Raw genomic sequence first — 7718 nt, 5'->3', positions numbered from 1 at the left:
TTTTAATATCTTTTTTAGATGAGTCGGAAGTCAAATTATTTTAATGCAGTTTTGTTCCAAAGAATTCTAAAAACACCTTTATAATTGAAAGGGGGCAATTTTTGACGAAGATATGGCCATTTATTTCAAGGTAGACCCTATTTAATGCTTTCCATATATTTTCTATTTATTGAAGATTATGCCTTAATATCTTTCTTAGATGAGTCGGAAGTCAAACTATTTTAATGCAGTTTTGTTTCAAAGATTGCGTGAATTCTAAAAACACCTTTATAATTGCAATGGGGCAATTTTTGACGAAGAAACACCTTTATAATTGAAATGGGGCAATTTTTGACGAAGATATGGCCATTTATTTCAAGGTAGACCCTATTTAATGCTTTCCATATATTTTCTATTTATCGAAGAATATCCCTTAATATCTTTCTTAGATGAGTCGGAAGTCAAATTATTTTAATGCAGTTTTGTTCCAAAGATCGAGTGAATTCTAAAAACACCTTTATAATTGAAATGGGGCAATTTTTGACGAAGATATGGCCATTTATTTCAAGGTAGACCCTATTTAATGCTTTCCATATATTTTCTATTTATCGAAGAATATCCCTTAATATCTTTCTTAGATGAGTCGGAAGTCAAATTATTTTAATGCAGTTTTGTTCCAAAGATCGAGTGAATTCTAAAAACACCTTTATAATTGAAATGGGGCAATTTTAGACGAAGATATGGCCATTTATTTCAAGGTAGACCCTATTTAATGCTTTCCATATATTTTCTATTTATCGAAGAATATCCCTTAATATCTTTCTTAGATGAGTCGGAAGTCAAATTATTTTAATGCAGTTTTGTTCCAAAGATTGAGTGAATTCTAAAAACACCTTTATAATTGAAATGGGGCAATTTTTGACGAAGATATGGCCATTTATTTCAAGGTAGACCCTATTTAATGCTTTCCATATATTTTCTATTTATCGAAGAATATCCCTTAATATCTTTCTTAGATGAGTCGGAAGTCAAATTATTTTAATGCAGTTTTGTTCCAAAGATCGAGTGAATTCTAAAAACACCTTTATAATTGAAATGGGGCAATTTTTGACGAAGATATGGCCATTTATTTCAAGGTAGACCCTATTTAATGCTTTCCATATATTTTCTATTAATCGAAGAATATCCCTTAATATCTTTCTTAGATGAGTCGGAAGTCAAATTATTTTAATGCAGTTTTGTTCCAAAGATCGAGTGAATTCTAAAAACACCTTTATAATTGAAATGGGGCAATTTTTGACGAAGATATGGCCATTTATTTCAAGGTAGACCCTATTTAATGCTTTCCATATATTTTCTATTTATCGAAGAATATCCCTTAATATCTTTCTTAGATGAGTCGGAAGTCAAATTATTTTAATGCAGTTTTGTTCCAAAGATCAAGTGAATTCTAAAAACACCTTTATAATTGAAATGGGGCAATTTTTGACGAAGATATGGCCATTTATTTCAAGGTAGACCCTATTTAATGCTTTCCATATATTTTCTATTTATCGAAGAATATCCCTTAATATCTTTCTTAGATGAGTCGGAAGTCAAATTATTTTAATGCAGTTTTGTTCCAAAGATCAAGTGAATTCTAAAAACACCTTTATAATTGAAATGGGGCAATTTTTGACGAAGATATGGCCATTTATTTCAAGGTAGACCCTATTTAATGCTTTCCATATATTTTCTATTTATCGAAGAATATCCCTTAATATCTTTCTTAGATGAGTCGGAAGTCAAATTATTTTAATGCAGTTTTGTTCCAAAGATCGAGTGAATTCTAAAAACACCTTTATAATTGAAATGGGGCAATTTTTGACGAAGATATGGCCATTTATTTCAAGGTAGACCCTATTTAATGCTTTCCATATATTTTCTATTTATCGAAGAATATCCCTTAATATCTTTCTTAGATGAGTCGGAAGTCAAATTATTTTAATGCAGTTTTGTTCCAAAGATTGAGTGAATTCTAAAAACACCTTTATAATTGAAATGGGGCAATTTTTGACGAAGATATGGCCATTTATTTCAAGGTAGACCCTATTTAATGCTTTCCATATATTTTCTATTTATCAAAGAATATCCCTTAATATCTTTCTTAGATGAGTCGGAAGTCAAATTATTTTAATGCAGTTTTGTTCCAAAGATCAAGTGAATTCTAAAAACACCTTTATAATTGAAATGGGGCAATTTTTGACGAAGATATGGCCATTTATTTCAAGGTAGACCCTATTTAATGCTTTCCATATATTTTCTATTTATCGAAGAATATCCCTTAATATCTTTCTTAGATGAGTCGGAAGTCAAATTATTTTAATGCAGTTTTGTTCCAAAGATCGAGTGAATTCTAAAAACACCTTTATAATTGAAATGGGGCAATTTTAGACGAAGATATGGCCATTTATTTCAAGGTAGACCCTATTTAATGCTTTCCATATATTTTCTATTTATCGAAGAATATCCCTTAATATCTTTCTTAGATGAGTCGGAAGTCAAATTATTTTAATGCAGTTTTGTTCCAAAGATCGAGTGAATTCTAAAAACACCTTTATAATTGAAATGGGGCAATTTTTGACGAAGATATGGCCATTTATTTCAAGGTAGACCCTATTTAATGCTTTCCATATATTTTCTATTAATCGAAGAATATCCCTTAATATCTTTCTTAGATGAGTCGGAAGTCAAATTATTTTAATGCAGTTTTGTTCCAAAGATCGAGCGAATTCTAAAAACACCTTTATAATTGAAATGGGGCAATTTTTGACGAAGATATGGCCATTTATTTCAAGGTAGACCCTATTTAATGCTTTCCATATATTTTCTATTTATCGAAGAATATCCCTTAATATCTTTCTTAGATGAGTCGGAAGTCAAATTATTTTAATGCAGTTTTGTTCCAAAGATCAAGTGAATTCTAAAAACACCTTTATAATTGAAATGGGGCAATTTTTGACGAAGATATGGCCATTTATTTCAAGGTAGACCCTATTTAATGCTTTCCATATATTTTCTATTAATCGAAGAATATCCCTTAATATCTTTCTTAGATGAGTCGGAAGTCAAATTATTTTAATGCAGTTTTGTTCCAAAGATCAAGTGAATTCTAAAAACACCTTTATAATTGAAATGGGGCAATTTTAGACGAAGATATGGCCATTTATTTCAAGGTAGACCCTATTTAATGCTTGCCATATATTTTCTATTTATCGAAGAATATCCCTTAATATCTTTCTTAGATGAGTCGGAAGTCAAATTATTTTAATGCAGTTTTGTTCCAAAGATCGAGTGAATTCTAAAAACACCTTTATAATTGAAATGGGGCAATTTTTGACGAAGATATGGCCATTTATTTCAAGGTAGACCCTATTTAATGCTTTCCATATATTTTCTATTTATCGAAGAATATCCCTTAATATCTTTCTTAGATGAGTCGGAAGTCAAATTATTTTAATGCAGTTTTGTTCCAAAGATCGAGCGAATTCTAAAAACACCTTTATAATTGAAATGGGGCAATTTTTGACGAAGATATGGCCATTTATTTCAAGGTAGACCCTATTTAATGCTTTCCATATATTTTCTATTTATCAAAGAATATCCCTTAATATCTTTCTTAGATGAGTCGGAAGTCAAATTATTTTAATGCAGTTTTGTTCCAAAGATCAAGTGAATTCTAAAAACACCTTTATAATTGAAATGGGGCAATTTTTGACGAAGATATGGCCATTTATTTCAAGGTAGACCCTATTTAATGCTTTCCATATATTTTCTATTTATCGAAGAATATCCCTTAATATCTTTCTTAGATGAGTCGGAAGTCAAATTATTTTAATGCAGTTTTGTTCCAAAGATTGAGTGAATTCTAAAAACACCTTTATAATTGAAATGGGGCAATTTTTGACGAAGATATGGCCATTTATTTCAAGGTAGACCCTATTTAATGCTTTCCATATATTTTCTATTTATCGAAGAATATCCCTTAATATCTTTCTTAGATGAGTCGGAAGTCAAATTATTTTAATGCAGTTTTGTTCCAAAGATCGAGTGAATTCTAAAAACACCTTTATAATTGAAATGGGGCAATTTTTGACGAAGATATGGCCATTTATTTCAAGGTAGACCCTATTTAATGCTTTCCATATATTTTCTATTTATCGAAGAATATCCCTTAATATCTTTCTTAGATGAGTCGGAAGTCAAATTATTTTAATGCAGTTTTGTTCCAAAGATCGAGTGAATTCTAAAAACACCTTTATAATTGAAATGGGGCAATTTTTGACGAAGATATGGCCATTTATTTCAAGGTAGACCCTATTTAATGCTTTCCATATATTTTCTATTTATCGAAGAATATCCCTTAATATCTTTCTTAGATGAGTCGGAAGTCAAATTATTTTAATGCAGTTTTGTTCCAAAGATCAAGTGAATTCTAAAAACACCTTTATAATTGAAATGGGGCAATTTTTGACGAAGATATGGCCATTTATTTCAAGGTAGACCCTATTTAATGCTTTCCATATATTTTCTATTTATCGAAGAATATCCCTTAATATCTTTCTTAGATGAGTCGGAAGTCAAATTATTTTAATGCAGTTTTGTTCCAAAGATTGAGTGAATTCTAAAAACACCTTTATAATTGAAATGGGGCAATTTTTGACGAAGATATGGCCATTTATTTCAAGGTAGACCCTATTTAATGCTTTCCATATATTTTCTATTAATCGAAGAATATCCCTTAATATCTTTCTTAGATGAGTCGGAAGTCAAATTATTTTAATGCAGTTTTGTTCCAAAGATCGAGTGAATTCTAAAAACACCTTTATAATTGAAATGGGGCAATTTTTGACGAAGATATGGCCATTTATTTCAAGGTAGACCCTATTTAATGCTTTCCATATATTTTCTATTTATCGAAGATATCCCTTAATATCTTTCTTAGATGAGTCGGAAGTCAAATTATTTTAATGCAGTTTTGTTCCAAAGATCGAGTGAATTCTAAAAACACCTTTATAATTGAAATGGGGCAATTTTTGACGAAGATATGGCCATTTATTTCAAGGTAGACCCTATTTAATGCTTTCCATATATTTTCTATTTATCGAAGAATATCCCTTAATATCTTTCTTAGATGAGTCGGAAGTCAAATTATTTTAATGCAGTTTTGTTCCAAAGATCAAGTGAATTCTAAAAACACCTTTATAATTGAAATGGGGCAATTTTGGACGAAGATATGGCCATTTATTTCAAGGTAGACCCTAGTAGTAGGGAAATGGGGATTCTATGACAGGAAGCAGGTTATTGCTTTTTCGATTTTTAATTGCTTCATTATAGGAGCTAATTTATTGTTTTTGGGTGGGGGAGTGACAGGTGTGTGACCTTTTTTAGGAAAATGTGTGATTTTGGATCACGTATGAGACATTTATGATCGAAGGGTATAGATTTATGGCTGACCCTTTTTTTATTGTGGGTTGGTATGAGGTGGAGGATCACTGAGCAGCACTAGTGTGTGCGTACGTGATTGTGGTTTTAAGGGGGATATTGTGTGCGAGGCGTGTAACCTGTAACCTGTGTGCCAGAATCAGGTGGAGGATCACTCAGCAGCACTAGTGTGTGCGCACGTGATTGTGGTTTTAAGGGGGATATTGTGTGCGAGGCGTGTAACCTGTAAGCTGTGTGTTAGAATCAAGTGGAAGATCAGCTAGCAGCTGGCGCACTGCTGTGGATGTTCATGATTTGATTATTGAGGGTGGGTGCAATGATCAGTGGAAAGGTAATGCTCGCTTCTCTTTTGTCACTTTTTTGTCAATGCATAGAACTCATACGAGACCTCACACCTGAATGTTTTCCCACACAATAATTAAAGTATTATTGGTGAAAACTGTTGTTAAGTAGGTACTTCGCACGTACGTTTGCCACGTGCTGGTACCTTCTTCGTGTGTTTGGTTCTCCCCTCGGGCTTCATATCTGTGCACCTGCGGGCTTCATATCTAACATTTTGGATTCTGATTTCTAAAACCTTAGTAGTTTTCAAACTCTACAATCGTCAACTCGTGTGTGTTGTGCCCTCAAAGTTTAAAACAAAACCATCAAAACAACCAATTAAAATGTTCAATAATAAGAACAACAACGTGAACACCATGGAAGGATTCAACTATGTCTCCCGGAATAACTCGGCTCAAGGACAGAGCCACCCCAATTATTTCGACCACTTAACTTATGTGGCTAATACGGGCATGCCCGCCAATCCAACCCACTCCATCTGTAACAACAACAACATCATTACCAATCCCACCGCCAACTCCACCAGCACCACCAACAATCCAACCCACTCCATCTTCAACAACAACAGCATCACTCTCAATCCCATCACCACAAGCACCAGCCCCATCATCAACTCCGTCACCACCGCCACCACCAACACCAGCTCCATCATCAACTCCGTCACCACCACCAACAACATCAACTCCGTCACCAATAACACCAACTCCGTCGCTTCCAATATCATCTGTAATGGAGTACCAAATCAAGCCAGGGTCTGCACCGCATGCAATATACAAATTGCATCATCAAAGTGGAGCGCGCATCTTCGTTCCAATGCCCACAAGATGCTCGTTTTTACGCCTGTAAATAGTCAGGTGAAATTAATTTCGAGTGGATTTAAGAATCGGATCTCGACATTCTCATTTGAGAATAAACACAAAAATGTGGTCGATCCAACAGAGTTTCTGGGTGAAGCAGCTCAAGAAACTCTTCCATTAATTCATAATGTATTGCTAACTCACACAGCATGCAAAATGAATATTGAACTCTTTGCAGAGTATATTAAATTCACTGATGATGAATTGCTGATGACAATTAAATCTCATCAGTCTAATATGAGTGTCATAACAGCGTCTAGTGATCTGGGAGAGACAATTAAAGATCACTCAGCTATAATTTGTGTGAAAATGGATGAGTTCCAAGAGAAGGACAGTGGTTGGACACTCTCGCAAATCTTAAGGCTGGAGGTAAACATCAATAAATATACTCCACTCAAAGTTTCAAGCTTTATTGAAACGCCTAAAGTGTTGAGGAATAAAAAAGCATTAATTAATGTTAAAAATGCTGATGAATTTTGCTTTAAATGGGCATTAATATCAGCCCTTAAAGCACCAGCTAACAACCAGCCTGCACGATGCTCAGCATATAAAGTTGATGCGATTGAGAGCGACGTGATACAAATTGATGGAGCACTGACGCTCAATTTTTCCAATTTGGATTTCCCTCTTCCATTGGATCAGATAAAAATTTTTGAAGCTCAAAACCAAAACATTAGCATCAATGTTTTTGGTTTCGATGAGCAGTCCAATGCTGTTAACGGACCATTATATGTGACGGAGATGGAGAAGAATACGCACATAAGCCTTATGTTGCTGGAGAGTGAGGAGCGCGGACATTTTGTGTGGATAAAAAATTTGTCAAGGTAATATTTAATAAATACTTTTTTCCAAAAAAAAAAAAACAAAATTTTTAATACAAATATATTTGTTTTTTTTTATACTTCCAGACTTGTAAGACGCCAACTTACATCGCACAAGACGCAGTTGTACTTCTGCAAGACGTGCTTGAATTTTTCCCATAATGCGCGGATGCATGAAGAGCACCGTCAACAGTGTGGGAAGGTTGTGTCAACGCTCCCTGCCGAAGAAAAAGCA

The sequence above is a fragment of the Drosophila grimshawi genome, unplaced genomic scaffold, assembly GCF_018153295.1.
Source record: "Drosophila grimshawi isolate 15287-2541.00 unplaced genomic scaffold, ASM1815329v1 contig_1374, whole genome shotgun sequence".
Lineage (NCBI taxonomy): Eukaryota > Metazoa > Arthropoda > Insecta > Diptera > Drosophilidae > Drosophila > Drosophila grimshawi.
This window is presented reverse-complemented; position numbering follows the sequence as displayed.